Source organism: Portunus trituberculatus, chromosome 32 (genome assembly GCF_017591435.1).
Source record: "Portunus trituberculatus isolate SZX2019 chromosome 32, ASM1759143v1, whole genome shotgun sequence".
In the NCBI taxonomy this organism is placed as follows: Eukaryota; Metazoa; Arthropoda; class Malacostraca; order Decapoda; family Portunidae; genus Portunus; species Portunus trituberculatus.
Genome location: NC_059286.1, coordinates 912,192 through 930,778, shown reverse-complemented (window position 1 = coordinate 930,778; position 18,587 = coordinate 912,192). Strand labels below are relative to the sequence as shown.

Genomic DNA, 18,587 nt, shown 5'->3' with positions numbered 1-18,587 from the left:
TACGCTGATGATACCACCCTACATCTTTCCACGTCCTTTCAGAGACGACCAATCTTTCAGGAAGTCAACAGATCATGCAGGGACGCCACAAAACGCCTGACTTTTGATTACTCTAAGATTCTGATTGGAGGAGAGAAAACTTAAACACAACCTTCGAGATAACTATCCTCTCTTCTTCAGTGACACTTAACTGTCTCCCTCTTCCACACTGACTCGCCCCTCCAACTGCTAACTCTGTACAAGGGCCTTATCATCCTTGTATGGAGTACTCTTCACATGTTTGGGGGCTTTCCAGTCACGCAGTTTTAATAGATAGGGGAGAATTTAAAGTTTTTCGTCTCATCAACTCCCCTCCTCTGACTGACTGTCTTCAACCTCTTTCTCACCACCGGAATGTTGCATCTCTTGTTATCCTTTATTGCTATTTTCATGCTAACTGCTCTACTGATCTTGCTAACTGCATGTCTCCCTTCATCCCCAAATCCTCGCTCCACAAGGCTTTCTTCTTCCTCTCACCATTATTCTGTCCAACTCTCTAACGCAAAAGTTAACCAGTACAGGCAACCCCCGCTTAACGAAGGGGTTACGTTCCTAAAAAATTCTTCATTAAGCGAAACTTCATTAAGCGAATCGATTATAACAAGTTTAACCCGTGACTTGAACTTCCATTGAGAGTAAACAAAGCGAGAGTGCATCATAGTACAGTGAAAGGCTTAATGAAAGTAAAAATTATGAAGTTAAACATTTAGGGAGTTTAATTCAAGTCATTATAATGTACACTAATGTGCGTATGTACTAACTTTATAATGTTGATGATTTATGAAGGGAGGGAGAGCTTGCATGATACGTTGGTGTTCGTTAAACGAACAGATGTTAGTAAAATTAAACCTTCGTTGTAGCGAAATTTCGTTGTGTGAACCTTCGTTAAGCGGGTATTGCCTGTACTCTCAATCATTTATACCTTTCACTGGTAAACTCTGGAACTCCCTGCCTGCTTCTGTATTTCCATCTTCCTACGACTTGACTTCTTTTAAGAGGGAGGTTTCAAGACATTTGTCCCAGACTTTTGGATAACTTTTATTTACTTTAAAGGGGCTGGCAATCCAGTGGGCCTTTTTTATATTGCTTGTTGTCCTTGGCTAGTTCCCTTCGTGCATAAAAAAGAAAAATATCTGCTGGCCTGCGTGAGCAGTCGATGGCTCGCCCCACCTCATGACTGGAAGGTTAAAGTCCACATTATTATGCAATTGTTGCTGTCCCACCCAGAACACGTTACTGGGTGGTCACTAGCCGGAAGGCGCTCTGTGTCCACGTGTCCCACCAAGGCGCTGGATACGCGGTGGTGTCTCAGGCCGGCACGGTGCCCGTTCATCCTGGTGTCCACCCCGGCTTGTCTCACCGCCACGGTCACAGCTGATTCACTTCCCCTCAAGAGCGTTTGGCCACACCGCTCACCAAACTCCCTCATCTCCCTGTCTCTGTCTTGTCCTCACACCTCCATCCTCTATAAATGTCCCCACAGCAGTGTTGTTATTGTTATAGTTATTGTTATTACAGTGTTGTTATTGTTATTAACACACACTAAATAAAGATGCATTACCTACAGTGCTTCCTGGTGACGTCACGCATCACGTGACCACAAAGCAGCCCCGCCATTGGTCCGCCGCCTCGCCCACGTGACTGAGCGACCTTCGGGAAAAAAAATAGTAGTAGAAAAATAAGAACAAATAATAACTGAGAGCAAAAAATGAGTCAAAGAATTTAAATGTAGTGTTTAGTTGGCCATTACTGAGTTTGTGTGTGTGTGACTGACTGACTGACTGACTGACACACACACACACACACACACACACACACACACACACACACACACACACACACAGTAGTAGCAGTAGACAGAGGAGTGCCACAGGGGTCAGTATTGGCGCCAATACTTTTTCTCATATATATAAATAACATGCCAGATGGAGTGAACAGCTACATAAATCTGTTTGCGGACGATGCAAAACTGTGCAGAGTCATAAAACAAAAAGAGGATTGTGAAATACTGCAGGAAGACTTAAACAAGATATGGAAATGGAGTAAAAAATGGGAGATGGAATTCAATGTGGACAAAAGCCATGTCATGGAAATGGGAAAGAGTGAAAGGCGACCAGTGGGAATCTATACGATGGGAAATGGAGTAGAACTAGAAAAGTAAAAAGGAAAAGGAAAAGGAAAGGGGGATCTGATACAAGTTTAAAAATTGATTAACGGAATGGATCAAGTGGATAATGAGAAACTAATCCTGAGAGAAGAATATGACATTAGAAGCACAAGATCGCATAGTAAAAAACTGAGGAAGGGAAGATGTCTGAGAGATGTTAAAAAATATAGTTTCTCGCAAAGATGTGTTGAGACTTGGAACAGTTTGAGTGAGGAAGTGGTGTCAGCAACGAGTGTGCATAGTTTTAAAGAGAAATTGGATAAGTGTAGATATGGAGATGAGGCCACACGAGCATAAAGCTCAGGCCCTGTAAAACTACAACTAGGTAAATACAACTAAGTAAATATACACACACACACACACACACACACACACACACACACACACACACACACACACACACACACACACAGACACACAAAATTATAGGAGTCCTCAAGAAAAAAGAAAATCTAGTTAGAGAAATTGCAGAAAAAAAGAAGAGTGTAATCGTATTTGGACTAAAAGAAAAAAATATAAAATATAAACCAAGAAGAGAAAACGAAGAAATGAAATCAGTCAAAAACCTACTAAAAAATCTAAACGACGAAAATAGGCAGAACTTGGAAGAGGAAGTAGAAGAAATAAACAGAAGGGGACCATATCAAGAAGAAACAACGAGACCAATTAAGGTACTACTAAAATCACAAGCAGCAACAGAAGAAATATTATATAGAACAACAAAACTTAGAGAAACAGAAGGCTGCAAGGATATCTATATAAAGAAAAATAGAAATGAGGAAGAAAGGAAGAGATACAACGAACTGGTGTCAGCAGTAAGGGAAAAAAAATAATGAAAGGTCATAAGACGAAAAAAAGGCATTTTTGGAGAATCCTAGGAGACAGGATAAGGAAATGGTATATAAACGAGAAGGAAGAGAAAAAAGTGGAACAAGTTTAACTAAAAATGATAAAGGCAAGAGACTAAAAATGATGTATACGAACATAGACGGGGTTTTATCAAGTAAATTAGAATTAAGAGATTACATAAAGAAAGAAAATATATTGTATGCCTGGCTGAAACAAAACTAAATAAGGCAATCAAAATAGACTTGGATAATAGGTATAATGTATGGAGAAGAGACGGATGGGTAAAGGAGGAGGAGGAGTCATGATAATGTTAAGGAAGGAGATAGTGATAAACCAAGTGGAATGTGGGGAAGGAAAAGCAGAAGTATTGTATGTTAAGATGCATATTAACAAAAACGAGCTAACAATCATTGTAACATATGTGCCACCAAAAACAAATTCATTGACCAATCAAGGATATAAAGACATGGTAGATGACACAATAAGGAGTTTAATCGTTAAAGAAAGGAGAAAAGTGATATTAGTAGGAGATTTCAACTGTAAAGAAGTGGACTGGGAAAATTATGAAAGTGGTATGGGGGAAGAAGCCTGAGGAGAAAGATTCCTGAACCTAATGATAGACAATATGATGGACCAGAGAGTAAAGGAATGCACAAGATTCAGAGGAAACGACGAGCCGGCGAGATTGGACCTAGTTTTTACAAGGGTTATACAAATGAATGATGATATAAGATATAAGTGCCCATTGGGAAAGAGTGACCATGTAATATTAGAAATGGATATAGAAGAGGGAAAGGAAGATAGAGACGATTCATACAAAGGAGACCGATTAAATTACAGAAAGGCTGATATTGAGAATCTCAAGAACTATTTTAAAAACGTAAACTGGGAGAAGATGGAAAACTCAGAGACGGTGCAAGAGAGGTATAACTTATTTTTGGAAATATACAAAACAGGAGTCAGGGAATATGTCCCAAAATATAGACCTAAAGAAGAAGGAAAGAAAGATTGGTTCAATGCAAGGTGTGCTAGGGCAAAGGAGAAAAGAGATGGAGCATGGAAAAGGTGGAGGAGAAATAGAAATCTAGTAAATAAGGAAAACTTCAAGGAAGCGAGAAATGAATATGTTAAGGTGAGGAAGGAAGAGGAAAAGAACTTTGAAAAGGACATTGTCGAAAAATGTAAGGAGCAACCAAAATTGTTCTATAGATTCATAAATGGAAAAATTAGGCAAAAAGAAACAATAGAAAGGTTAAAAGGAGAGAACGGGATGGTGGAAGACCCAAAAGTATGGCAGAACTATTAAATAATAAATTCCAGGAGGTCTTTACTAAGGAATCCAAATTTGAAAGGCCACAGGGTAATAGAGAGACAGTCTATATGAAAGAGATTAAAGTAACCAAGCTTGAAATAAAAGAGTTAATGAAGGAACTGGATGAAGAGAAGGCAATGGGACCAGATGAAGTCTCAGGCAGAATACTGAAAGAATGTAGGGAAGAACTAGCAAGTCCTATATACAACATCATAAAATGCTCAATAGAAAATGGAACAGTACCAGTAGAATGGAAAAGAGCTGAGGTGGTTCCCATATATAAGAGCGGAAGGAAGGAAGAACCTTTAAATTACAGACCGGTATCACTAACTAGTGTAATATGCAAGATGTGTGAAAGAATAATAAAGAAACAATGGATCGAGTTCCTTGAAGACAACAAATTAATATCAAATAGCCAATTTGGTTTTAGAAAAAGACGGTCGTGTAACTAATTTATTGAGTTTCTATTCTAGAATAGTTGATAGAGTACAAGAGAGAGAGGGATGGGTTGACTGTATTTATTTGGATTTAAAAAAGGCGTTTGACAAAGTGCCACATGCAAGATTACTATGGAAGTTAGAGGAGAAGGGTGGCTTAAAAGGAAGTACATTGAGATGGATAGAAAATTATTTGAGGGGGAGAGAAATAAGGACGGTAGTTAAAGATATGAAGTCCAAGTGGAGAGCAGTAGAAAGCGGAGTGCCACAGGGTCAGTATTGGCACCAATACTTTTCCTCATTTATATTAACGACATGCCAGAAGGAGTGAACAGCTACATAAATCTGTTTGCAGATGATACGAAACTGTGCAGAGTTATAAAGCAAAAGGAGGATTGTGAAATACTGCAAGAAGACCTAAATAAGATCTGGGAATGGAGTAAAAGTGGAAATGGAATTCAATGTGAACAAAAGCCATGTCATGGAAATGGGAAAGAGTGAAAGACGACCTGTGGGAATCTATAAGATGGGAGATGGAGTAGAACTGGAGAAAGTAAAAAGGAAAAGGACTTAGGAGTGACGATGGAAGAAAACAATCAACCAGTAAGCCATATTGATAGAATTTTTAGAGAGACATATAATTTGCTAAGGAATATTGGAGTAGCATTTCACTACATGGACAAAGTAATGATGAAGAAATTTATAAGTACTATAATAAGACCCAGATTGGAATATGCAGTAGTGGTGTGGACCCCTCATAAAAAGAAACACATAAGGAAGTTGGAGAAACTACAAAAAATGGCTACAAGAATGGTTCCAGAATTTGAAGGGATGACATATGAGGAGAGACTAAAGGCTATGGATCTACCAACCCTGGAACAAAGAAGGGAGAGGGGGGATCTGATACAAGTTTACAAATTGATCAACGGAATGGACCAAGTGGATAATGAGAAACTTATCCTGAGAGAAGAATATGACATTCGAAGCACAAGATCGCATAGTAAAAAGCTGAGAAAGGGAAGATGTATTGAGACGTGGAACAGTTTGAATGAAGAAGTAGTGTCTGCAACGAGCGTGCATACTTTTAAAGTAAGATTGGATAAGTGTAGATATGGAGATGGGGCCACACGAACATAAAGCCCAGGCCCTGTAAAACTACAACTAGGTAAATACAACTAGATAAATACACACATTTAAATTTTGGACAGCTCCTTGGAGCATTAAACACCGTACAAAAAGACTTGATTAGACAAATCGAAAATAACTTGAAAAAACTGAACAACGCTGAAGTTGCTTTAGCTTTTAACCTCGTATGTTTAAAAGAGAATATCCTTCCTGGCTACACAAACATAAAACTACATGACGAGGATGCCAGAAACTCGGGTATTAGCCACAAGTTCCGGACGGAACTTGTGGAGCGACAAGTACAAGATAAGCGAGAAATTATCACACAACTGAAAAAGACGCTGCAAGAACAGAAAAGAAAATGGGATGAAGCTGATGTGATACAAGACCCACGCCAAGCCATAGATGAGAAACTCAAGAAACTTAACACCCAACATAGAAAGGGTGTGGAGGCAAGAAAAATCTCCAAATTCACAAGACTCTACGGAGGCAACATAAAGCTCCCTCAACCAAGAAATGCTTTCATCAACCTTTCCCCAGGCCTAGAACTCACCGACGACCAAGAAGAACTACTCAACTTAGGCCTCAATTGTCACTTCATGACTAAGCCCAGGCCACACCACAAACGCCTCGAGTTGGAAATTCTCCTCGACGACATTAAAAACTTAGAGAAAGCGAAGAAAATCACTACGTCAGACAACCTGCCAGCATATATCCTCGCTGAAGCGGGAAAAACACGAGGCTCATTTCAGAGTCAAATCTTACAGAAAAGACATCTCATAGCAGCCAAACAACTTCGCGAAAAAGAAGACATCGTTATACGAAGAACTGACAAGACCGCTGCCATTGCCATCGTCACAAAAGATGAGTACCTCGCAACAATGGACGCCATACTACAAGACACGTCAAAGTTAAAAAATATAACAAGGAACCCTACTGACAACATCAAGAAAGAAATCAACGCCACCATCAATGCCATCAACGGGATCCCGTCTGCACCAAAATTCACCAAGTTGACTGGACTTTTTTCCCTGGCTACGCTTATGGTAACATAAAGAACCACAAGCCTGGAAATCCACTAAGACCCATCATCTCACAGATACCAACAGCTACTTACAATATCGCCAAGAAGCTCAACGAGATCGTCACACCGTACGTCCCAGCCGCCTACACTCTGACTTCAGCCAATGATTTCCTTGAGCTACTCAGAAATTCCCCAGAAGCCGACGACCACATCATCGCCTCACTTGACGTCGAAAGCCTCTTTACAAACGTCCCGGTCGACCGCACCATCAACTTCATCTTGGACAGAGTATACAGATGTGAAGAGACTCCTACCCTCAACATTTCAGAAAAGAAGCTCAAGACGCTCCTAGAGATCTGCACAAAACAACCCCCTTTTACCTGCCCACGCGGGAAGATGTACTGCCAAGTCGACGGTGTAGCAATGGGTAGCCCACTTGAGTACTCTTTGCTAATTTCTTCATGGGCACAATAGAAGCTACAGCACTACAACAAAATCGCCCCTCCATCTACTGCCGCTACATAGATGATATCTTCGTGAGAGTAAGAAACTTGGACGAACTACAAGCCCTTAAGAAACGACTCGCAGACGCATCAGGCCTCAATTTTACCTATGAAGAGTCCAGAGACGGCAGCCTGCCATTCCTAGACGTCCTAGTTACCGCGCGTAATGCAGGATTTACCACGACCGTCTATAAGGAAACAAGCCAAGGACTCTGCCTGAACGGAGACAGCGAGTGCCCTCAACGCTACTTTCGCTCTACTATCAACGCATATGTGCGCCGTGCCCTTTCCTACTGTACATCATGGGAAAGCACACACAAAGAATTAGAAAGGCTGACTCAAGTTTTCATCAACAACGGCTATAAGAACAGTGACGTACAAGAAGCAATCAACACCGCCATCAACAAGGAACACACCGACAAACAACAACCCCAAGAGGACAACCAGAAGATAAAGATATTTTACAAAATCCATATGTCCACACAACACAGAATAGAAGAGAAATCCATCAGAAACATAATTCACCGAAACGTCAAACCCACAAACCCTAACCAAGCCATCGACCTCGTCATCTACTATAAGACAAAAAAAATTCACAACTCATCATGAGAAACAAGACAGCAAAGTAACCAGCGCCTACACAAGAAGCAAACGTCATCTACCAACACAACTGCACTGCCGAGGACTGTGGGCCTCACTTCTACATTGGGATGACGAGAACTACCTTGTCTAGACGTCTGACATGCCACCCGCAAAATGGATCAATGGAAAACACCAAACCAAACTGACCCGGCAACAACTTGAAGAAAATACATACTACAATTATTATCGAGAGAGAAACAGACGCAAGACGGCTGATGTTCCTGGAAGCTATCTACATAGAAAGCATGAAACCTGCCACCAACCAGCAAACTAGAGACTTCTCCCAACACGAAAATTGAGAGCGTAAAACAATGAGACAAGCTTCAGCCACCGCCCACGCTACCAGCCAATCACCGGCCGCCCTCACGAGCTCCCTCACCTTTCCTGAGCGTTGAGCATTGAGAGAGAGAAAGAGGGATGAAGAATTCGAAGAGTGTGTACAGTGCAAGAATAAAGATGGGGAAAGTGAAAGATAGAGAGAGGTTAAAAGTTGGTGGGCGGACCACCTTGCTGTTTTTCTTTAGGGAGGTTGGTGTTGTCTGCTGTAGTTCGTGTCACCTTACCTGATCCACGCGAGGTGTATATATATATATATATATATATATATATATATATATATATATATATATATATATATATATATATATATATATATATATATATATATATATATATATATATATATATATATAGACCGACTCTACGAACAGCTTTGACACCCCCTATCCTGTTCGTTAATTAAACGGAATATTGCTGTACTGATTTACCCTTCATTTTCTTAGCTTCTCCTGTTCTATTTTCGATTCCTTTTGTTCAGTTTGAATGCTCCAATTTCTATTACATAATCAACAAAGCACACGATCGTCAAAATTGCCACACACACACACACACACACACACACACACACACACACATACACAGTGCTTCGAAACACTTGTATGCTTGTAGCTGCTTTGGTCGTTTTACAAAATGACTGACTACACTAACAGTTATTTTGCAAAGTTACCAAACCCGTGGTCATTTTTCAAAATTACCATAATTATTTGGGCATTTTATATACTGACAAACATCTTGGTCATTTTCCAAAAAGTTGGTGGGCGGACCACCTTGCTGTTTTTCTTTTGGGAGGTTGATGTTGTCTGCTGTAGTTCGTGTCACCTTACCTGATCCACGGGAGGTGTATATATATAGACCGCCTCTACGAACAGCTTTGACACCCCCTATCCTGTTCGTTAATTAAACGGAGTATTGATGTACTGATTTATCCTTCATTTTCTTAGCTTCTCCTGTTATATTTTAGATTCCTTTTGTTCATTTCCCAAAATGACCGGGCAATTTGCAAAATGACCAATTCCGCAAAATGACAGTATATATATATATATATATATATATATATATATATATATATATATATGTGTGTGTGTGTGTGTGTGTGTGTGTGTGTGTGTGTGTGTGTATATATATATATATATATATATATATATATATATATATATATATATATGTATGTGTGTGTGTGTGTGTGTGTGTGTGTGTGTGTGTGTGTGTGTGTGTATATATATATATATATATATATATATATATATATATATATATATATATATATATATATATATATATATATATATATATATATATATATATATATATATATATATATATATATATATATATATATATATATATATATATATATATATATATATATATATATATATATATATATATATATATATATATATATATATATATATATATATATATATATATATATATATATATATATATATATATATATGTGTGTGTGTGTGTGTGTGTGTGTGTGTGTGTGTGTGTGTGTTTTATGTAAGAGGGAGGACTGCCAAGGACAAAAAACTATATGAGAAAAAAAGGACCACTAGAATTACAGTCTCCACAAAAGACCAGAAAGAATTGCTCAAATAAGTGGGACAAATATCTTGACACCTCTCTCTTAAAAGGAGTTAATTCGTAGGAGGATGGAAATACAGAAGCAGGCAGGGAGTTCCAGGGTTTACCAGTGAAAGGTATGAATGAATGAGAGTACTGGTGGCGTAGTGGATAAGGTGGTGAGCGTGGGATGGGGCAGACGTCCACGCGTAGGTTCGAATCCCACCACGTACAGCCTTAATCACTGCCATTTATCGAGTGGTTTAAAGTTACCTACATGTCACCATGATACCCAGGTTCTAGGTGGTTACACCCAAGATGAGCTTCGAAGATGACATGGGTACCACTATAAATAAAATTGCCTGCGCCTCTAAGCCACTAATGGGCGCTTCCCATACACTCTTCAAGTGTGCCTACATGTGCTATAGGCCTTAACGTAAAAAAAAAAATTAAATAAAAAAATATTGTATTAGAGAGTTAGACAGAATAGGGATGAAAGAAAGAAAAAAGCCTTGTGCAGCGAGGCCGCAGGAGGGGAGACATGCAGTTAATAAGATCAGCAGAAGTTAGCATGAAAATAGCGATAAAAGATAGAAAGAGATGCAACTTTTTGGCGTTAAGAAAGAGGCTGAAGACAGTCAGTCAGAGGAGGGGAGTTGATGAGACGAAAAGCTTTTGATTCCACTCTATCTAATAAAGCTGTATGAGTGGAACCCCCTCAAACATGCGAAGAATACTTCATGCAAGGACGGACAAGGCCCTATTACAGAGTTAGCAGTTGCAGGGGCGATAAAAACTGGCGGAGACGTCACAGAACGTATAACTTTATCGAAACTGTTTCAGCAAGATCTGAGATGTGAAGTTTCTAGTTAAGATTATGAGTAAAGAACAGACCGAGGATATTTAGTGTGGAAGAGGGAGACAGTTGAGTGTCATTGAAGAAGAGAGGATAGTTGTCTAGAAGTTTGTATCGAGTTGATAGATGGAGGAATTGAGTTTTTAAGGCATTGAAAACTACTAAGTTTTCTCTGCCCTAATCAGAAATCTTTGAGAGATCAAAAGTAAGGCGTTCTGTGGCGTCCCTGCGTGATCTGTTGACTTCCTGAAGGATTGGTCATCTCTGAAAGGACGTGGAGAGATGTTGGGTGGTATCATCAGCGTAGGAGTGAATAGGTCAAGAAGTTTGGTTAAAAAGGTCATTGATGAATAATAGAAAGAGAGTGGGTGACAGGACAGAACCCTGATGAACACCACTATTAATAGGTTTAGGAGAAGAACAGTAGCCGTCTACCACAGCAGTAATAGAGAGGTCGGAAAGGAAACTTGAGATAAAGTTGCAGAGAGAAGGATAGAAACCGTAGGAGGGCAGTTTGGAAATCAAAGCTTTATGCCTGATTCCATCAGAAGCTTTTGATATGTCTAACGCGAAAGCAAAAGTTTCATCGAAATCTCATAAAAAAGGATGACCAAGACTCAGTAAGGAACGCCAGAAAATTACCAGTAGAGCGATCTTGATGGAAGCCATACTGGCGATCATATAGAAGACTGTGAAGTGACAAATGTTTAAGTATCTTTCTATTGAGGATATATTGAAAAACTTTATATAAGCAAGAGAGTAAACCTATAAGGCGGTAGTTTGAAGGGTTAGGACGGTCACCCTTTTTAGGAACAAGCTGAATGTAGGCAAACTTCCAGCAAGAAGGAAATGTAGAAGTCGATGAGCATAGTTGAAAGAGTTTTGCTAGGCAAGGTGCAAGCACGTGTAACCGCCATAGGATAGGTAGGGCATTGTACATAAGTATATTAATCATTATAGAAATCTGATGCAATTTTTCGTAATGTGGTGCAACATGTATAAATGCTGACCTCGTCTTTTCCTTTAAACAGGGGTTGCAGTGCTTCTTTATTTCATAAAACTAACTAGTACTTTGTTGCACTCATGATTGACTCAGATAACTAAACCAATTAATGTAATCACTATAGGTAGGATGCATTTTATATAGGTATCACTACCAGTGAGAAATAAAGGTAATGCACGACACAATACACCCAGTGGACATTTCCCCGTCACATGACCGACGCCCTTGTGTCAGCATCTTAGAGGCTGGGCGTGGTGGGCGCCGGCGACCGCGGCAGAAAGAAGATAACCGGCGACTGGAAAGTGCGGGGTGTGTCAAGTGTGTGTGTGCGTCTAACCTGTGTGCTGCGGGAACTTAGTGACTCTGTGAACTCAGTGACATTACAAACATTTTCCCGAGTTTAAAACACGTTTCAGTATGTTCTTGTACGTGGCGTGTGGACAGCACTTGTAAATTTGTACATAATATACTAACTTTTATATACTGAGTTTTCCTTGTACACCTTGAACCCTGTTAACAATGTGGACGATTATGCTCAGTGCCAACTCAAAGTGTTTTCAGACACATATAAAGGAGTCACAAATAGGCTAAAAGCTTCTAAAACGGCCATGAGGTCACAACAACACCGGCGTTCTTCACCTGTAAGAATTAAAATTGGTGATTCAGTAATGGTTAAGGTCCCTGAGAGAAACGCAAAGTTAGCTCCTAAATTTGTTGGACCACGTCTGGTAGTAAACAAACTCCATGGACATAAATTTGAAATACTAGATCCATTGCTAAACACGCTGGAAGTTGTGCACTGCGATCGGCTTAAACGGACCGATGTCAAGGCTAATCTGGATTTAGTTGAAACAGCCTATGTAGACAAAACTACTCGGCTTGGAGGTGATCAGAATGTAGCAACCCATGATTATAACCTTCGTTCTCGTAATTAAAGCTCTTAAATCTATTCCAGAGATGTTTGCCCTCTTGGTAATCCTCGTTCTGCATGCGAGCGTCGCCTTAAAGCCTGCACTTCTCAAGCCAGGAGCTCTGACCGGTCATCTGGGAAGGGTCTATCTGGTTGAAGACGCTTTGTGGGTTACCTATCCCCACGAGTCTCTGGTGGAAATACCAGAGAGGCTTCGAGATGTTGCATGCCGGCTGAACGCGGTTTTGGGAACTTCAGAAAAGGAATTCACGGACGGTTCCGGAGAGCCTACTGAGATTCTGTCCCTTTTGCATGCTCGAATGCGCTATGTAAATGACACGATAACCTTAGCTTTGGAAAATTATGAGGGTCTGTCGGTCACTAACCGCACTAAAAGAAGATTGAACTATCTCAAATGTTGTTTGGAACAGCAATGAATGAGGATGTAGATGAGCTGAAAGATAGATATAACCAATTAATGTCTGTAGCCAAAGCTAACAACAAAGCTATTAACCTAAATTGCAGAAATATTGCTAGGCTGGAAAAGCAGATTAGTGAACTAGCTTCTTATACGAATCTTCTGGGACACTCAGTAAATGAGATGTTAAGAAAACTAGATTCTTTGTATGAATTTTCTGTTATTAGACATGCTTTGTTTGCTTTGGAGAATGTTGTCTCATCTCTTTTGCACACTAACCACAGAATAACAATGAATATCGTGGATGCAGCCATGGGTAGGGTTACCACTTCTCTTTTCCCTGAAAAGGACTTTAAACGTACCTTGGAAATTGGAAGAAGGGTCTTTAATTTATCCCCTTTATTAGATGTGCATTTGATCCATCATTATTACCCATTGGTGGAATCTGTCTTGACGACAGAGGCCATAGTTATTTACGTTCCTTTCAAATCAACAGAAATCTTTGAATTGTACAGACTGGAACCTTTCCCTTTTACGGTAGATAATACTGTAATGATGTTAGACACAGAAAGCTCTTTGGTACTTGTCAAAGATGATTTTTCAGTGTATGCAACTGATAAGTTCTCAACATTTGGTGGATGTCGGTCCGAGTATCAGAATTTGTATTTCTGCCCGTCATCTCTTTTTGCCTTCTTACCCACAAAAAAAGGGGGTAGTTGTGAAGTAGTGTTGACTATGGAGGATGCTTCAGCAGCTCTTTTCTCTTTGTCTGGACAAACAGTTAGTACCTAAAATAATGTTTCATAAGAGTTTCCATGGACATCACTATTTTTTTCACTGAATCTCTGTATGTGTCAGTGAAGTGTCCTAATGGTTCTGCGTATCAGGAGATTTCAGGTCACTTTGCAGTGTTGAACGTGTGTTCTCTAAAGTCGGAAAATTTTCATGTTTTTCCTGAAAAGTATCATGAGGCTTTTATTTCTAACATCACCTCTCCTATTTTTCAAATAGATACTCTAAATAATCTAATTACAAAAAATGAAATTTATTACCAACTCTGTTTCTGAGTTCTCTTTTACTAATATCTCAGATTTTGAGACCGGCATACATGAGTCTCTACCAGAGTATCTAACACCTTATGTGCATTTTCCTACGGTGTTCATACATGTCCTTGTCTTCTGTATTTTACTAATACCTTTGTTCTGTTGTCTTAAAAAGGCTACTTCATTGTATGATGTTCTTAAAGCAAGGCTCCAGCGACAGCAGGAAGACACTGGGAATACTCCTTTGTAACCCACATAAACATGGTTAGGTACATGTCTCTAGATAGGTCGCGAGGACGCGACGGGTAGGTGACCGAGCGATGTAACCGCCATAGGGTAGGTAGGGCATTGTACATAAGTATATTAATCATTATAGAAATCTGATGCAATCTTTCGTAATGTGGTGCAACATGTATAAATGCTGACCTCGTCTTTTCCTTTAAACAAGGGTTGCAGTGCTTCTTTATTTCATAAAACTAACTAGTACTTTGTTGCACTCATGATTGACTCAGATAACTAAACCAATTAATGTAATCACTAAAGGTAGGATGCATTCTATATAGGTATCACTACCAGTGAGAAATAAAGGTAATGCACGACACAATACACCCAGTGGACATTTCCCCGTCACATGACCGACGCCCTTGTGTCAGCATCTTGGAGGCTGGGCGTGGTGGGCGCCGGCGACCGCGGCAGAAAGAAGGTAACCGGCGACTGGGAAGTGCGGGGTGTGTCAAGTGTGTGTGTGCGTCTAACCTGTGTGCTGCGGGAACTTAATGACTCTGTGAACTCAGTGACATTACAAACATTTTCCCGAGTTTAAAACACGTTTCAGTATGTTCTTGTACGTGGCGTGTGGACGGCACTTGTAAATTTGTACATAATATACTAACTTTTATATACTGAGTTTTCCTTGTACACCTGGGTTGTTAAGAAACGCTAAAGCTACCAGTGAAACCACTCGGTTGGACAATAAATAAAAACAATAAACTTAAAACTTTATGTGGGCCTACAGAATCGACAGTTGGCCTGCTAATCAAACAAAGTTAAGCTTCATACAACCAAAAGCGCTTAACACGCGGAAGCACAGTTTTTTAAAACAATAGGAAGGCTTATGGTCCTGATGGGGTTCCATCAGGACCATAAGCCTTCCGAGAATTTAGGCCAGTTAGGGCATGAAAAATCATTTTTACGAAGAATTTTAATTGAAGGCATGAAATAGTCAGAGGGAGGAGAAGAGGGAGGGGCAAGCCAATAATCATCCAAGGTGGAGTTTTTAGCAAAGGTTTGAGAGAAGAGTTCAGCTTTAGAGACAGAAGAGATGGCAGTGGTGCCATCAGGATGAAATAAAGGAGGGAAAGATGATGAAGTGAAGTTTTTAGAAATGTTTTTGGCCAGATACCAGAAGTCACGAGGGGAGTTAGAGTTTGAAAGATATTGACATTTTCTATTTATGAAGGAGTGTTTGGCAAGTTCAAGAACATAATTGGCATGATTCCGGGCAGAAATATAAAGAGCATGAAATTTAGGAGATGGAAAGCTCAAGTACTTTTTGCTGGGCAACCTCTCTGTCACGTATAAAACGAGAACAGGCTATGTTAAATCAAGGCTTTGAAGGTTTATATTGAGAAAAAAAATGAGGAATGTACGCCTCCATGCCTGACACTATCACCTCCGTTATGCGTTCAGCACACAGAGATGGGTCTCTGACATCGAAACAGTAATCATTCCAGGGAAAATCGGCATAATACCTCTTTAGGTTCCACCAACTAGCAGAGGCAAGGAGATAAAGGCATTTCCATTTTGGGGGATCCTGAGAAGGAATCGGACAAATAGGGAAAGATACAAAAATGAGATTGTAATCGGAGGAGCCCAATGGAAATGACAGAATAACATAAAAACCAGAAGAATTATAGGTAAGGAAAAGATGAAGATTGTTGGGCGTATCTCCAAGACGGTCAGGAATGCGAGTAGGGTGTCTCACCAGTTGCTCTTGGTCATGTAGGGTAGCATAGTTTAGGGCTAGCTCACCAGGATGGTCAGTGAAGGGAGAAGAAAGCCAAAGCTGGTGGTGAACATTTAAATCTTCAAAGATGGAGATCTCCGCGAAAGGATAGAATGCGCTCTAGTTTGGAAGTTAAATAGTCAAAGGATTTACTTTATTCAGAGAAGTTAGGGGAGAGATAGACAGCACAGATAAATTTAGTTAGAGAATGACTATTGAGTCGAAGCCAGATGGTGGAAAACTCAGAAGATTCAAGAGCATGGACACGAGAGCAATTTCAGTCGTTGGGAACATACACGCAACATCCAGCTTTGGAACGAAAATGAAGATAGAGAAAGTAGGAGGGAAGAGAAAATTGGCTACTGTCAGTTGCCTTAGACAGCTGTGTTTCGATGAGGAAAAGAAGATGAGGTTTGGTAGAGGAGAGGTGTTCTACAGATTGAAAATTATATCTAAGACCACAAATGTTGCAGAAGTTAATGAAAAATAAATTGAAGAAAGTGTCAAAACATTTTGGGTTGCCACCGAGAGATAGATAGATATAGATATATAGATAGAATATATATATATATATATATATATATATATATATATATATATATATATATATATATATATATATGTTACGTACGCCACGGCTGTGGTTAACTGCTACAGCTCACTAGAGTGTTATCCTGGCACGATCGCCAGTTTTGTTACAGTCAGTACAGTGGGGAATATAACACTCCACAGAGTCCCCACTACTATAAATCAACGCAGCCGTAACACTCAGGTCCTTTCAAGGTCGCCAACAGTGTATAATTTCCCCCACTGTAAGGGAATCTCCTTAGCAACTCCTCCTCCTGTACCCAACGAAGTAGAATTTATAAATGGTAGATGTTATGTATAACAGGGCGAGGCCTTAATACCCCCTAGAGAAACCGCCCACAAGGACAATTCCACCCACTTCTCTATGAAGTATTAATGCCTCTCCACACGCCTTGCCCACAGACTGTGATAAATCACAGACTGGGACAACACGCGCAGTATATTACTATACTATCTATTTCTTCGACAAGTGCTTCCTAACACCTGTCAGACTGACACCCCTAGCCTACGACTACTACAAAATATGATGTGTACAGCACATCCGGTCGTGTACACACAAGCCCAGACACCACCTACGAGTGACAACAGCCATACACGGAGTCCAGATACTCGTCACAGACAAGTCTGGCGGACGAGAACTACGCACCCACTGGCCTACAGCATGAAGCCTCTCAGCATTCAATAGTGTGCGTGGCTACAACCACTACAATACAGTATACTACTGATACTACACAACAGATGATGGGGCACACAGCCGCCCACCAAAACACACTGGTGACTACAGCCACCAACAGCAACAACGGGACGCGACACCAATGCGTCCCTCCGCGTCGCCTTACCCGAGTGGACGAACGCACGAGAAATGCAGCCAACTTGCCACGCTTCTCTCAGAACAACAAGCCCGTTGCTCTACAGTCACGGTCTACCAGTAGCAAGCCAGCTACTCAACAGGAGGGCACAACTCCCAGACCGATGACTAATGAGTACCTCTTAAAACAGCCCAGCAAACACGTCTCTTCACTGTGCCCAGAGCGTACGTGTTAACTCCGCCGAAGACTGGCCGGTACTATAAACAGTATACTACTTATACTACACAACAGATGATGGGGGCACACAGCCGCCCACCAAACACATTGGTGACTACAGCCACCAGCAGCAACAACGGAACGAAACAATAACGCGTCCCCCCGCGTCGCCACACCCGAGTGGACGAACGCACAAGAAGTGTAGCCAACTTGCCACGCTTCTCTCAGAACAACAAGCCCGTTGTTCTACAGCCACGGTCTAACAGGTAACAAGCCAGCTACTCACAGGAGGGCACAAACTCCCAGACCGATGACTAATGAGTACCTCGAAAAGCCCAGCCAACACGCGTCTCTCTCACTGTGCCAGACCAACGAGAGTGGTGTCTATCTCCGCTGAAGGCTAACATGGTACTGAGTCGCTCGCCACTCGCCAGACAACGAGAAGCAGGGAGAGGGAGGCGGGTTGTCTGCTCAACAGAACAGCCCGAGGGGCCCGCGCTGGGTGGCCATAGGCTACGCATATAATATGATTAAATAAACGGGAAAATAATGCGGTGCCTCACAATATATATATATATATATATATATATATATATATATATATATATATATATATATATATATATATATATATATATATATATTAAGAACATAAGGATAGAGGGAGGCTGCAAGAGGCCGCCAGGCCTACCCACGGCAGTCCCTGTATGATTAATAAAAGCTGCCTAGTTCC

At 40.6% G+C, this 18,587-nt stretch overlaps 1 long non-coding RNA gene across 2 annotated transcripts; it reads right to left on the bottom strand.

The window, feature by feature from the left end:
- Window positions 1–1,062: 1,062 nt before the first annotated feature.
- LOC123512107 lies at window positions 1,063–18,239 on the bottom strand. Of its 2 annotated transcripts, XR_006677026.1 has the most exons (3): window positions 18,180–18,237; window positions 1,605–1,689; window positions 1,063–1,504 (listed from the first exon to the last, which is right to left on the bottom strand). It is a non-coding gene; the product is annotated as an uncharacterized LOC123512107 (long non-coding RNA). The 2 variants fall into 2 exon arrangements; XR_006677027.1 differs by having other exon boundaries at window positions 1,063–1,689; window positions 18,180–18,239.
- Between the last annotated feature and the right edge of the window lie 348 nt (window positions 18,240–18,587).